The sequence below is a fragment of the Prunus avium genome, chromosome 2, assembly GCF_965620075.1.
Source record: "Prunus avium chromosome 2, drPruAviu1.hap1.1, whole genome shotgun sequence".
In the NCBI taxonomy this organism is placed as follows: Eukaryota; Viridiplantae; Streptophyta; class Magnoliopsida; order Rosales; family Rosaceae; genus Prunus; species Prunus avium.
Window position 1 is genome coordinate 24,620,079 of NC_142285.1, and position 15,266 is coordinate 24,635,344.

A 15,266-nucleotide genomic window follows, 5' to 3' on the forward strand; every position below is an offset into this window, starting at 1 on the left:
GAAAGGACCGTCGCACAAAGACGTTTCAGTAGCGGCAATTGAACCGCCAAAATTTCATGACCTTGCGCGACGCTGCCAAACTATTGCGTCGCGTTAAAACTATACCCTAAACCCTAAACCCTAAACCCTAACCACGAAAACCCTGAACCCCATCATCACATTGCGCGAAGAAACAACCATCGATTCGTCGCAAAAAGTTATTTTGTGCGACGTCAGTTACTCGTCGCGCAATAGGTTGTATAAAATATTGAATAAATTGTTTTGATGGCATACACATTCTACGAAACTAGTTTCAACGATCCAACCGTCAAACTTATTTGTTTATACTTAGAGATCGTATACACCAAAAATGGGAAAAAAAAAAACGTATAGAGATCAAGTAACGGGACAAAAGTTTTCGACGGTTATAAAGGAAAAATCACGATTTAACGGTCAATTTTACTCCGATTTCGATGATTTTTTACGGATACACTCCTTCACCCTATATGAATCCAATGACAGAATTTGATCTTCATTTCAAACTATTTATACTAGTGAATACTCCGTTTAAATTCTTTAGTGTTATGTATAGAAATATTTTAAAAAAAATTAAATTGGTTTAAGCGACGAAGGGAAATGTTTCGTCTGTATATAGGTTGCACGACAAATACTATTCGTCGCTCAAAGGTTCATGTGTCGAGGCCTTCAATATTTCATCGCGCAAGGGGCACTTCTAAACTATTTCCGGACACTTGTATATTTTTTGGGAAAATCTAACCTTGCGAGACGAAGGCTATCGTCGCGCAAAGGTTCATTTGACGACGCCTTCATTATTTCGTCACGCAAGGGGCACTTCTAAACTATTTCCGGACACTTGTATATTTTTTTGGAAAATTAACCTTGCGAGACGAAGTCTAACGTCACGCAAACGGTCCTATGGCGACGCCTAACGATATATTCGTCGCGCAAGGCGTTGTTTCTATTTTTTCAAACTATATTTATATTTAGTGTAAATATTTTTTCATACTATATTTGTATTTAGTGTACAAGAAAAAGATGATCACAACTTGTTTTAGGGGACGTGATAAAGCATATATTTATATGGTTTGGATATCATATATTTATATGATAAAGCATATATTTGTATTTTTTCATACTATATTTATATTTTTTTCATACTATATTTGTATTTTTTCATACCTTTATTCATTCGTCTTTTTATAGTAAACTACATGCATATATGTGACGTTAATTAGAGGAAGTCACTCACAGAAAGAGAAACATGTACATTTCATTTCTCCACATATATAAGGTTTTGATATAACAAGTACATTTCATTTCTCTACACTAACCCTATTAAATTACAAATAAATTACATTATTCATCAGATGAACTATAATAACCTTCGTTATCAATTGTATCATCACTATCCGTCTCCCAATCCTCTTCCTCCTCCTCCTCCATAAGTACATCATCGTCGTTGTTCGGGCCCATGGTTGGATCGTATCGCGGAAGATCACCGAGGTCAATTGTAATTGACTGAATCGGTATTTCTCTTGAAGACACTCCGTCAAGCTGAAACGGTTCTTGAACAACATTTGTATCTAGAAGTGTATGTGCATCATTTTCCATGGAAGAGTCTAAACGTTGGTCAACGACGTCGACGTCGTTGTCAGATGGGTCTAGTTCTAGTATAGCATACACGTTCTTCTGATCCATATGCTGAACAACTTTCCAATCGTTCCCCGCTTTAGGGTCATTTAGATACACAACTTGTTTTGCCATGTTTGCCAAAATATAAGGGTCGTCATCATACCAAGTTCTGCTCATGTTCACAGATAGTAACCCATGATCGATTTTAATACTTCCCTGCCTATTTGGGTTCGTATCAAACCATCGACACTTAAACATGATCACTTGGTATCGGTCTTTGTAAAGCAATTGCACGACAGTTGTGAGTTTGCCATAGAAATCAATGTCCGTACTTTCGCCTCCACCTGGAACATGGACACCGCTGTTTTGCGTACACAACTTGTCATCTCGTGCAGTCCCTAAAAACTTGACGCCGTTAACATGGCAACCTGAGAACAATTCTGCTCGGAGTGGGCCGAATGCCAAGTTATATAACTCTTCACTGTAAGTGGGGGAATTCTCTGATTTCAACTTATTCACCTAATATTATAAAAAAAAAACATTCATATGTTAGTTTGGAAAAATGTAATACTACAATATATATATATATATATATATATATCTCTACAAAACACTTATAACTTACATATTCCAAAAACCATTGTGGAAACAATTCACGGTGTTTCTTGGAATACAAATGTGATGGATGTTCTCGCTTCATCATCTCTTCATGCTCATCTAAGTATGCCAATATCTCATCACAATTGTTCAATACGAACCAATGAGCTACCTCCATGTCATTTCTGGAAAACGACTCTCCTCGTACAGGATCTCCAAAGGGTCATGCGCTTTGGGCAAAAACAGAAAGTTGCTCATTTCTCAGACCTTCGTCATTATTGCACTGAGGTCGATTGAAAGCCGTGTCCACATCCTTTAAATACATTCCACAGAAAGTAAGCGCCTCATATTGAACCCAAGCCTCTACAATTGATCCTTCGGGCTTTGCTCTGTTGCGTACGCTTTTCTCAGCTCTCCGAGTAGCCTGCCAAAATAAAACGAAAAGATGCAAATTAGCAAGTAGGAAGCATGAGATAATGATGCATACACAAATGATGATGATTATATACCTTTCTATTGGATACATCCATCGATAGTTGACTGGACCAGCAGGCAATGCCTCTTATGGCAAGTGAACCATCACGTGAATCATACTCGTGAAGAAAGCCGGAGGGAATATCATCTCAAACTTGCATAAGACTTGGACAATGTCATGGCGCAACTGGACAACAATATGATTGGCTTGACTACATCTTCCGGCAATAGGTGTCGAATCCCCACAGGAAGTAGGCGTTGCATAAACACATGGCAGTCGTGACTCTTTAGTCCAGTAAATTTAACCCCGTCAACATTCACGCAACGTGCGATATTAGAGGCATACCCGTCAGGAAACTTTACAGACGATACGAACTGTAGAAACTCTTTGTTGTCATTCGGTTTCATGGAAAAAAAATGCAAGATCCCTTATAGCTTTATCATTGCCCCTTTTCATCCATAAACCCTTTCGTATGCCCATTCTTTCCAAATCAAGACGAGCTTTTATCTTGTCCTTTGTCTTGCCCTTGATATCTAGAATCGTTCCCATCAATGTGTTAAACACATTTTTCTCAACATGCATAACGTTGAGATTGTGCCTCAATTTTAGTTTCGACCAATATGGGAGCTCAAACAAAAAAGACTTGTACGTCCAGTTCATATGTGTAGCAGGTCTGGTCCGACTAACTGTTTTCCCGAACGAAGCAAAATCCAAACGATTAACCTATTCCAAGATCTGATCACCGGACCATTCTCTAGGTCTTGCGCGATGCTCTTTGTTCCCGTCGAACTCTATATCCTTCTCCCGCCACTTGTGGTCCCATGGCAATCATCTTCGATGCCCAAGGTAACACACTTTTCCAGCGTGCCAACCAGAAGTTACATCTTCCTTGCATATAGGGCATGCTATATAACCCTTTGTGCTCCACCCCGAAACCATTGCATATGCGGGAAAATCATTCATAGTCCACATACAGGGATTTATCGTACGTGCGCACCTCGTTTGTCCATAAATCTTTGAGCTCATGAACCAATGGCCTTAAGTACACATCAATTGACCTGCCAGGATCCTCAATTATCAAAACAGTCATCATCATGTACTCTTTTCTCATGCATTTCCAAGGCGACAAATTATATGGGAATACGAAAATCGGCCAAGTGCTATGGTGTTGGTTTAGAACCCCGTACGGATTGAATCTGTCAGTGGCAAGTCCCAACCTCACATTTCGGGGATCAGCAGCAAACTCGGGGAACGTTCGATCGAACTCTTTCCATGCCTCCCCATTTGCAGGATGCCGCATCACATCGTCGTCTACCCGTTTTTCCTTATGCCATCTCATGTCTGTGGCAGTATGCGTCGACATATACAATCGCTGCAACCTTGGTTTCAGTGGCAGATAACGCATGACTTTTTGTGGAATCTTACTCATTCTATTATGAGAGGTCTGTTTGAACATCGACTCATTACATATAGGGCATGTATCTAACGTTTCATACTCTTTGTAGAATAACATGCAATTATTTTTGCAAGCGTGGATCTTTTCATAACCCAATTCAAGACCACTCAACATCTTCTACGCCTGTCTGTGATCTTTCGGCAAACAATTGTCCGTTGGAAGCATTTTCTTGAAAACCCCCAAAAAGTAATCGAAACACAGGTTCAACATACGATACTTTATTTTTCCGTGCATTAGCTCTACAATCGCCGTTAGAACGGAAAAGCTCTCGCACCCTGGGTATAACTCTTGGTTGGCATTTCTTAACAGGTTTTCATACTGTTCGAACTCTGCACTGTCTATTGGTGTAGGCACGTCATCTTCTCATTCCTGATTGCTGCTGGTCGATGCAAATGGAAAAACATCATTTATAATATCCCTGACTTGTTCATTAGGATCCACAATGGGTTCAACATTGTCCACTCTTGTGGTCCTTGAAGACGAAGCGATGTCTAATTGTTCCCCGTGATGGTTCCAAGTGCTGTATGTCTCAATTATTCCATTCCTTACTAAATGAAATCGAACATGTTCAATTGTCTCCCACAACATGTTGTTACACCTCCTGCAAGGACACCGGATTCTAGTTGCACCCAGGTTGTGTGTCCGTGCAAAGTCAATAAAATCCTCGATTCCATCCAAGTATTCGTCTGCGCACCTATTCGGGTTCTGTATCTACCTCCTGCTCATCATTCGTGGAACCACAATCACAATACAACAATCATGTTGTATTTGTACAAAATCTTTCCTTATGCCTCTGGTAAGGGCCCTATCCCATTCGGAAATGCATAGTCATGTCACGTAATTTACAGCTACATAAGATTAGATTTCGACGTGGATAAATTTCGGCAGCATCTCGGTACAATTCTTGAGGTGTACCGTAGATATAAAATACCAACGTACCACCCGAAGAACGTACCGAGATGACACCGAAATCTCCACAATCAAAACCTAATCATGTAGCTGTAAACTACGTGACATGACTATGGATTTTCAAACTGTCCAAAATATGGGACAATTCAAGAATTAATTGGACCGTAGTTGTGGTTTACCCATCCATGCGCGGTCCAACAAACCTCGAACGGGAACTAAGCTTTACAAAAAAAAAATGTACGAAGTTAATTTCAATTAACTTCGTACATTAACGTACAGGCATAATTTAACAACATATTATAAATATAATTTCATAAATCAATATAAACATAATGTAATAAATTTTATATTATAAAACAACAAAAATACCTTCTAAATCGTTCTCCACCAATCGCTAATCACATATAATATTCCTATATACAAGGAAATTAATGGCGTTAGTATGCATTTATAGTAAAATTTTTACACTAACGACAAAAAATACATACCCAATGACCGTACTAGAGGCAGAAGTAGCTCAACTCATAAACGAAATGAAAATGACGAGTTTGGTGGGCCGATACCGCTCGAGACAGACGGAGAAACAGGCAGAGGCAAGCTGCAAATTTTTTTGCAGTTTGCCTCTGCCATGGCCGAACTAATCTTTGTATAGGACGACGCTTTTGCGCAACGAATATATTCTTTCGTCGCACAAGATTTCCCCCTTTGCGCGACGAACAAAATTTGTTCCGTCGTATGTCGTCTGTTGCGCAAACCACATTATCGTCGTGCAAGAGTTATTTCCCGGGTGCGCAAGGTGCTGTCGACATCGATTTTTTGCTCGACGCCAAAGTCATTTTCGTCGCTCAAACATTCGTCGCACAAATCGCGAAATATCGTCGCGCAAGTCTTTGCGCACTTTTTCTTACGCGACGCTAGCTGTTTCGAGTTGAGGATGCAGCTTAAGGAGAATTTCAGCACAAAGATCTCATTATAACAATTGAAAACTAGAAAGAGAAACTAAGAGAATTTGAGGGAGAGAAGGGAAGGGAGCTCTAGAGAAGTGTTTGAGAGCTCCCCTCCTTGGGGTGTGTTTACAAGCTTAGAGAACTTCCCTATTTATAGGCCTAGGGGAAGTGAAAATCTGAATTATACAATTGAATTTTCTAAACACACTCACTTCACCAACTTACAACACTTAATTCACCTAACACACTATTGCATTTGAAAACAATTCTTCTTGTCATTAAGCTAGTGTTGCATCATCCACTTCAACTTCAATTAATTCATTTGGCTGCTGCAAAATTCCACTCAAAAATAGGTATTGAATATGCTTCACGAAACTTTCCTACAATCAACAACACTTCATCATGCATATGTCATGCATGACAATGCATTGCAGCCAGCTTGTGGGCTCGTTTTGGGCCTGTGGCTTCAATCTGAAAAATCTGGAAAAATATGGATCTTGAAGCTCTTTGTCTTATCTTTCCAAGCATATGCAGCCCAGCTCAAGGAAAAATCGGAAAGCCCTTCAAATGTGATTTTTAGCCCAGTAACGCAGATGCTGCCGAATTTGACCTTAAGTTGCCAAAACATGTATAACTTTCTCTAGAAGACTCGGAATCATGAACCGTAAAATTATACAGAAACTAGACTTCCGTATCTTTCCAATGATGTATGGCTCATCATCTGGTTCTTCTTGAGAAAGTACAGTCCAATCCGTGAAGTTGACTGATCTGCAGACACCGTTTTGAGCTAACTTGTCTCCAAAATGCAATTAGTGATTTTCAAGCTTATCACACTGAAATAAACACAAAACTTATTAAAAGTACAAGTTTAACTCAAAAACATAACCAAATCATAAATTAGAAGGGTACAAAATAATATGTAAATATGCACCGATCAAATACCCCCAAACCTAGATTTTGCTAGTCCTCGAGCAAAACAAAAGGAAAACAAAGATAAAAACAAAATAAGAAGTTAATTAGACCACTTTCGTAGGTAACTCGATTGCATTGAGCATATGCAACAAGCCTTTAAACCTCTAGGCATCCCTAGTAGGAGGAGTTGTGTCTCCTGAGGGTTTAACAGTTACGATACCCACAAACGTTTTACTGACTCTGTAAAACAACGTAATTAGAAAACTTAAAAGACTGTTAGTCCTGAAAAAAACAAAAAAATAATTACATTAACAAAACAAAAACAAAACAATTACAAAAATAAAAAGAACTCAAAACAATCTTTCCGAACATTTTCTGAAGAGAAATGACTCATGCACATGACTTAAACGTTTTAACAATAAAAGTTCAATTTTGGACATTATTCACAAAGCGGCAAAGTTCAAAACATAATATGCTCAAAGTGTGGTAGTGTGATAGCCAAACACAACAAATTCCCCAATCTTAGTTTTCACACAATTTCAAAAATTATACAAAGCACAAATTCAACTTCAAATCTCACCAAAGTTGTCCACTCACAAATGAATCACTCGGAAGAGGGCTATAATGCAACACTCAGTTATAAACATGAGATTAGAGTTAAACCATAAAGACTTAACTCGAAATAGAAAGATGAAGAACTTGCATTAATATGATCTCAAGAAGGATGCCAAACACTTAAAAGTAGAAAAATGAATGCAATTCAACCACATGACATTTAAGATCAATTTAGGTCTTTAACATAGGTTGTAATGGGGCCAAGGGTGTAAGGTGAGTAAGAAATGAAGGATATGGATAATACAAAGTCCAAGGAACTCGCAATGTAAGAGCATAAAATAATTGTTTACAAGACTTCGAATCATCACGATTAGATTTTTTTCTTTTACATGATCAAAACTCCTTATACCTTCATTTACACTGATTCACTCCTTTCCTTTAATTGAACAACCACCAATTTTTTTTGAAGGCCCAAAAATGAATTTTCAATCAACCATCACTTAATCACAACTTTTCTCTTTTCTTTCACCAATTGTGTGATTTTTTTTTCTTCGAAATGTAACACCTCTTCCCAAACTTAGTATGAAAAACACATCTCAATTAAAGCTCATGAGTTCCTTAGAAAGGTAAATATTTGTTTTTCAGGCTAAGGCAAGGAAATATAATTGGTAAATGAAAGAAAAAGTTTACATGTAGGCTCAAAATGGTTAACAATGGAAAATCATGCTTAAGCATGCATAAGGTTAGCTTGAAAGGCACAAACGATCCAAAGAGGGCCTTAATATCATTTCTTAAATGTCATGAAATCAAATTGCATAAGAATGAATGACTTGTAAGTGTTCAACCAAATCAATGAATAATGAGATCAAACAACAACTTTGATTGCAAGAAATTAAGAGTATATGTATAACACTCATGAAATGAAGTACAAGGCTCAAAAGCTCACTTTATATGGTTGGTTATATAAGTCTAATTTATGCTTCATACAATTCTTTAGATCATGCAAATCCTTTAATTTGGAAAATTATGAAAGAAATGGCAAGTGCAAAGGTTTCGAACATATCATGCTAGAACGATGCCAAATTTTAAATTTTTTTTTACAATAAAAATTTACAAGGAAAAAAATAAAAAATAAAAAAAATTCAATTTTTTATTTAAGTCATGCAACATTTATCACAATCTCATCAAATGTGTTCGGAAAGTGACTAAACAAAACAAGATTCAAAACAAGAAAGAAATTTTTTTTTTTTTTTTTTAATTTTAAGAAAAACCAAGTTTACTTGCTAAACTCCAATACCCCCAAACCTAGAAATGAGCATTGTCCTCAATGTTTAAAAATTAGCCACAAACAATGTCATAACAACAAATGAAAGGTATTAAAGCAAATAAAAAAAAAATCACAAAATCACAAAAGAAAACAAAAACAAAATAATTATAAAATAAAAATTACAACACAAACAAACAAACAAAAAAAAAAAACAGTAAACCCTAATAACACAATTCTGAAACCCAAAATTTTTTGAAGCCCAAAGCCCACAATTTCGAAACACAAACCACGGTGAATTTAACCCACTTTGAAACCCAAACTAAAGTGAAACCCGACCCACAATTTGTTTTCATTTCCGGCTTTTTATTATTATTTAGTTTTGTAAAAACAAACTATCGAACCGTGATTAGCAACACAAAGAGCGGGATTTTAACATGGGTCATGATGTCTCGGTTCAGTGTAAGGGACCAACAGACAGGGCGAGACACGTGTCGACGCATAGAGGCGCCGCAGACTCCACAAGCAAAAATTACGGGCTCATGGAAAGGCGCGAAGACTTTACTGAACGCGTTCGTTCAGAAAAGACACATCGTGATAAATGAGTTGGGTATGGTTGGAAGGCGAGAAGGTTGTGGGACTCAAGGAATGCTGGAGATTCAGAAAATGCTCAGATGCTGTAATGGCTAGGGTTTGTCAAAGACTAAGTCTATAAGAAAGGGTGAAAAAAAACGCAAACTCAGAAACACACAAAAGAGAAAAGAAAGAAAGAAGAAAAGAGAGTGAGAAATCAAATGGCCTCTAACTACCCATTTTCGTTGGATCTCAACCTAGCTCCACCGACTCAGACACGAGGCCAAGCAGCGGCACCAGTATGGATGCCCTACTTTGCTTCCGCACGGGGGCCAGTGACAGTAACTGACTCAATACTCCTGGACAACGATGTTGCCATTGGAGTGGCTAGAAATTTAGTGACTCCTAAAGATATACGTGTTCTGGGGACAAGGGATGACAACCGGGTCGTGAGCGATGCCCTAGCACTGAGCGTGCAGAGTACGGCAACAGTCGCAAGTTTGGGTCATCGCCTACTTGCGAAGTCCCATGAGGTAGAGGTGCTGAAAGGTCAGTTGGCGGCGGAGCAAAGTATGGTTGAGGAGTGTCAGACTGCTATAAAAAGCTTGAAAAGGGAGAGGTCAAGGATAGTGGAGGTGAATCGACACCAGCTAGAAGTATTGCCGGATGAGAATAAAAACCTATCAAAAATGGTAGAGTTGTACTCTCGCGACATGCGAAAACAGCTGGAGGACCTAGACCGACCGGGTAAACGCAAACAAGCAGATCGCGAGAGTAGTTACGCTCAAGCTAAGATTGCGATCTTTGGGAGCTCAAGTGATGAGCCCCAAGAAGCTGTGCGTGAAGCCCCGGAAGAGGACAGCCAGAGGGCCAAACTAAAAGCTCCAATGGTCGAGACACCAAGCCCGAGAAGAAATGATTTCCTACTACATTATTGTTGTTTTTATTTTATTTTGTTGTTTTTGTATTTTCGTTATTTTGTTTCCGAAATAAAAGAGTAAGGTTGCAGAAAGAAAAAGAAAAAGAAAAAGAAAACACACTTCCCAACTAAAATAAAACAAAGACGACAAACGGAAAAGAAAACACATTTCCCTAACTAAAATAAGACAAAGATGATAGCCGAAAGGGAAAGGCAAAATCACAAAACACTAGAAAATGAAAGTAACGGGCAAAAACATAAAACACTAGAAAACACGGAGAAAAGAAAAGTAAAGTGAAAGTTAATGTGCTCCCCCTTGAAGCGATTAGGTCGAGCATGCCCGGGAAATCCAAAATGGTGTTGGCTCTCTCTCATCAGCATATGTCTATTTAAACCACACCTCTGCAGGCGGATGATACCCAGCATTTCTTCCTGCAAACTCAAGGAAAAACATCAAAAAATTCAGAAGCAAAACAAATGGCATCCTCATGCACTCACCTTGATGATCTCAACCTTGAGCTCTCACTTGCATCACCGAATGCCCAGACAAGGGCTCCTCCAAACACTGTCTTTCCAAACTCTTCATATCATCACGGTACGGCCTCAAACTTTACTGAGGCAATACCGAACTTTTCCGAGGCACTGTCGAACAGAGCAATGCTGCTAGGAGGCATGATTAGCAGCAAGCTCACTACGACAGATCATCTGCATGTGGCACAGAGGTCTGATAAGGAAGCGGTAGAGGAGTCCCACAATTTAACTGTGCTCCACGCGGTCTCCGCTACCAATTTGGGCATGTGATTACTGGCGAGGACAAGGGAGTGTGCCACGATGAGCGAGGAAATAGCTTCCTTGAAAGCTATGGTGGCGGACTTGCAGAAGCGGCTCTACTGTGCCAATCAGCACATGGAAGCACTGCAGAGAAAAAATGAGGACCATGTGGAGCTGCTACAGATTCTACAAGTGCGAGAAAATAGAGGCAAGCCATGATGATGATGGAGATGAAGAAGATGAAGAAGAAGATGATGATGATGATGTTTTTTTATTTTTATTGTTTTTATTTTTGTTTTTATTTTTGTTTTGTTTTGTTTTTGTTTTTGTTTTGTTTTTTTATGCAATGTTTGAAATAAAAATGTGTTTTAACACTCAGAAATAAACTAACTAACCATACCACGTAAATAAATAAATAAACTAACATAACAACACAAAAACAGAAACAAAACAAAAACAAAGACTCAACAGAAAAGAAAACAAAGAAAATAAAAAAAACTTAATTTAAAAACACGCAATATACAAGCAACTCACGGATGACCAGTTAAGGGCCTCAGAAAACACAGCCAGGGGATCCGGGAAGGTTGGAGGGGTCACAATGGTCCCGCTTAAAACCCAAACTTCTTAGACACCGAAGGTGTCGCCTAAAGAACTCCTAGACACTGTATTGACGAAGTGCTCACTGGGGTTACCATAAGTCGGCTCATATGAAAAATCTTTTTTTTTTTAAATTTTTAAATTTTTAAGATAAGAAATAAAAACAAATTAAGATAAAATGAAACAACAAACCATAAAAAAAGAAGAACTAAGTACTGTAAACAAATTCAAACAAACAACATAAATTGTTGTACTAAAAGAAACAAACCAAGAAACCAAAGAAAAAAAACAAACAGCACTTTCTATCACCCGTTTATCACCATTTGGACAGATTCGTTTCTATGTTTTTCAGCTTCGACCTGTGTTCAGTTTTTAGGCTATAACTTTCCAACTGTAAGTCCAAATTTTACGTTCTTTATATGGTTGGATTCAGCATATAAAAACAAAGAACTCAACGTGGACCAAAAGGCAAAAACAACTACTGAAATAAACAGAATTCAAAGAAGAGAAAGGATTGAAATGCTCCCCCTTGAAGCGATTAGGTCGAGCATGGATGCACTTGGAGGTCGCGACTTCTCCCACTGCTCCACACTTCCCATTCTTATGATTGAGGTTGCCATCTCTCTCCATTTATTATTGAGCTATAATAAATTGCTAAAACAAACACACAAACTTGAAATGGAATTAAAAGGATTAGGAAATAAAAACTAAAATGAAAAGGAAAATCAACACACGTTCAATTCCATGCTTCAAAGCAACAAGCACCAATGGGTTGTGTAAGCTGGGACTTAAACCCAGTTCTCTTGCTTGTTGGGCAATTATCCTTTTCTGTTGGACTACAAACACAACTTGTCCATTAACGTCATTAACTTTAAAACAAGAAATTGTCCAGTTAAGAAAAAAAAAAAAAAAAGTAGGAAAGCCAAATAGAATCAAACAATGTTACCGATCCCCGGCAACGGCGCCAAAAACTTGTTGTGTAGATTCAGCTGCACCAAAATGGATTAAGCTGCATCCTCAACTTGTGATACTCGCAAGTGCACGAGCCGTTCGGTAGTATAGCGTATGTAAGTGCGAGGTCGATCCCACGAGGATTGGTGATTGAATGATCCAATTCATTTTCCCTACACAAAACAGAAATGAAAAAAAAAGGAAATAAATAAAACAAGGAAGAAAGAAATAACTAACTCAAGCAGATAAGTTCCCAAGTTCAATTAGATTAACGGATTGATTCTAGCTAAAGTATGATTAAGCCATGGTGTTTGGTCGTAACCTTGTGTTCCTAATTCCCTAATTTGATCATTTGTTGTCTAACCTAAAATTAAGCATTAGGAACCCATTAAGCATAGAAGAACAATTTAAACAACCAAGCATGTATCTAATCCCTGTTGTCGAATGTCCATACATACTCTTCCTATTCATAGTTCAATTCGAATTAAAGCATGGTGTATACTCTTAATTCAAACCAAGATAGCTAACATGCAAGCCTAAATGGTGATCAATCATTCAAACTAGCATATTAACTTGTAAGCATAATGAATAAGAACAAAAATCATAATTGAAACTTGGAAACTAATCAAACTTGAAACTAAAGAAAAGAATTTACATAACAATGAAAATTAAGTAGAACTTGGAAAAACTTAAGGAGAATTTCAGCACAAAGATCTCATTATAACAATTGAAAACTAGAAAGATAAACTAAGAGAATTTGAGGGAGAGAAGGGAAGGGAGCTCTAGAGAAGTGTTTGAGAGCTCCCCCCCTTGGGGTGTGTTTACAAGCTTAGAGAACTTCCCTATTTATAGGCCTAGGGGAAGTGAAAATCTGAATTATACAATTGAATTTTCTAAACACACTCACTTCACCAACTTACAACACTTAATTCACCTAACACACTATTGCATTTGAAAACAATTCTTCTTGTCATTAAGCTTAGTGTTGCATCATCCACTTCAACTTCAATTAATTCATTTGGCTGCTGCAAAATTCCACTCAAAAATAGGTATTGAATACGCTTCACGAAACTTTCCCACAATCAACAACACTTCATCATGCATATGTCATGCATGACAATGCATTGCAGCCAGCTTGTGGGCTCGTTTTGGGCTTGTGGCTTCAATCTGAAAAATCTGGAAAAATATGGATCTTGAAGCTCTTTGTCTTATCTTTCCAAGCATATGCAGCCCAGCTCAAAGAAAAATCGGAAAGCCCTTCAAATGTGATTTTTGGCCCAGTAACGCAGATGCTGCCGAATTTGACCTTAAGTTGCCAAAACATGTATAACTTTCTCTAGAAGACTCGGAATCATGAACCGTAAAATTATACAGAAACTAGACTTCCGTATCTTTCCAATGATGTATGGCTCATCATCTGGTTCTTCTTGAGAAAGTATAGTCCAATCCGTGAAGTTGACTGATCTGCAGACACCGTTTTGAGCTAACTTGTCTCCAAAATGCAATTAGTGATTTTCAAGCTTATCACACTGAAATAAACACAAAACTTATTAAAAGCACAAGTTTAACTCAAAAACATAACCAAATCATAAATTAGAAGGGTACAAAATAATATGTAAATATGCACCGATCATTTCGCCGCAATGAACTATGCGCGACAGAAGTATCGTCGCACAATTTTTTGACGCCAAATACTACAAACAGTGGTTTGTTTTCCGCCCGTTTTTTTTGTTCGACGAATACTTTCAATTGTCGCTCAAAATATCTTCGCGCGACGATATATACTGTCGCGCAAATTTCACCACCAAATAAATTTTTCCGCGCGTTTTCCCAACGGCTTTATGAGACGATTTTTTTTTTTTTGTCGCACAAACGGACTCTGCGCGACGAATTATTTTGTCACACGCGTTTGTGCTACGCTTTGTTTTCCCTGTCGCGCAGTAATATTTTGTGCGACGAGTTAGCCGTCGTCGCTCAAAATTCCATCGCGCAAGGACTAAAATGTTGTAGTGTGAGTGGCCTAGGCTAGGGTATTAATTTAGTTTATAAAAAAAACAAGTTCCCTAGGCTATAGCCTAGGTTAGCATGTTCATGGGATCGTCCCTGGGGGAGGAGATCATTTCTCATCCTCCACTCTCATCATTTCCTCTATTTTCCTCTTTTACTCCCTTCTCTTTTCCTTATCTCCTCTCATCACTTTTGTTCTTCCTTTCTTTCTCCTTTTGTGAGAGGTTTCTCTCTCCTCTGTGAGACATATATCTATCTCCCTTGTGAGAGTCTTGGAGCCAAAATTGGCAAACCTTCCGTCCTATCCATGTTGTTGTCCCTTCCCTTGCTACTGCTGAGTCCTCCCTCCTCTTTGTCCTCCATCACACAATGGGTGATGTGGCTACTAGGTTTTGAGAGTTAAGGATCCTTGTGTTATACTAATGGGCCCAATATGAGTCCACTACCCATTCAAATCATGCACAAATATTGTCTCACCCTTAACCACCTAGGAGAGAGAAGGCCCAATGGTGGTGTGGGGTTTTATCATAAAAGTCCTCGGTGCAATTGGGAGTGGACCACCTACATTTAAACTATAAATTATTGTTGTATTCTCCAATGTGGGACTTACACATCATTGTTTGTATCGAGCCACCTACACCAACACTTGTGGATCTATTGTTTGACCAAATGAATATGTTGGGGTTTTGCCCCCATTCTCA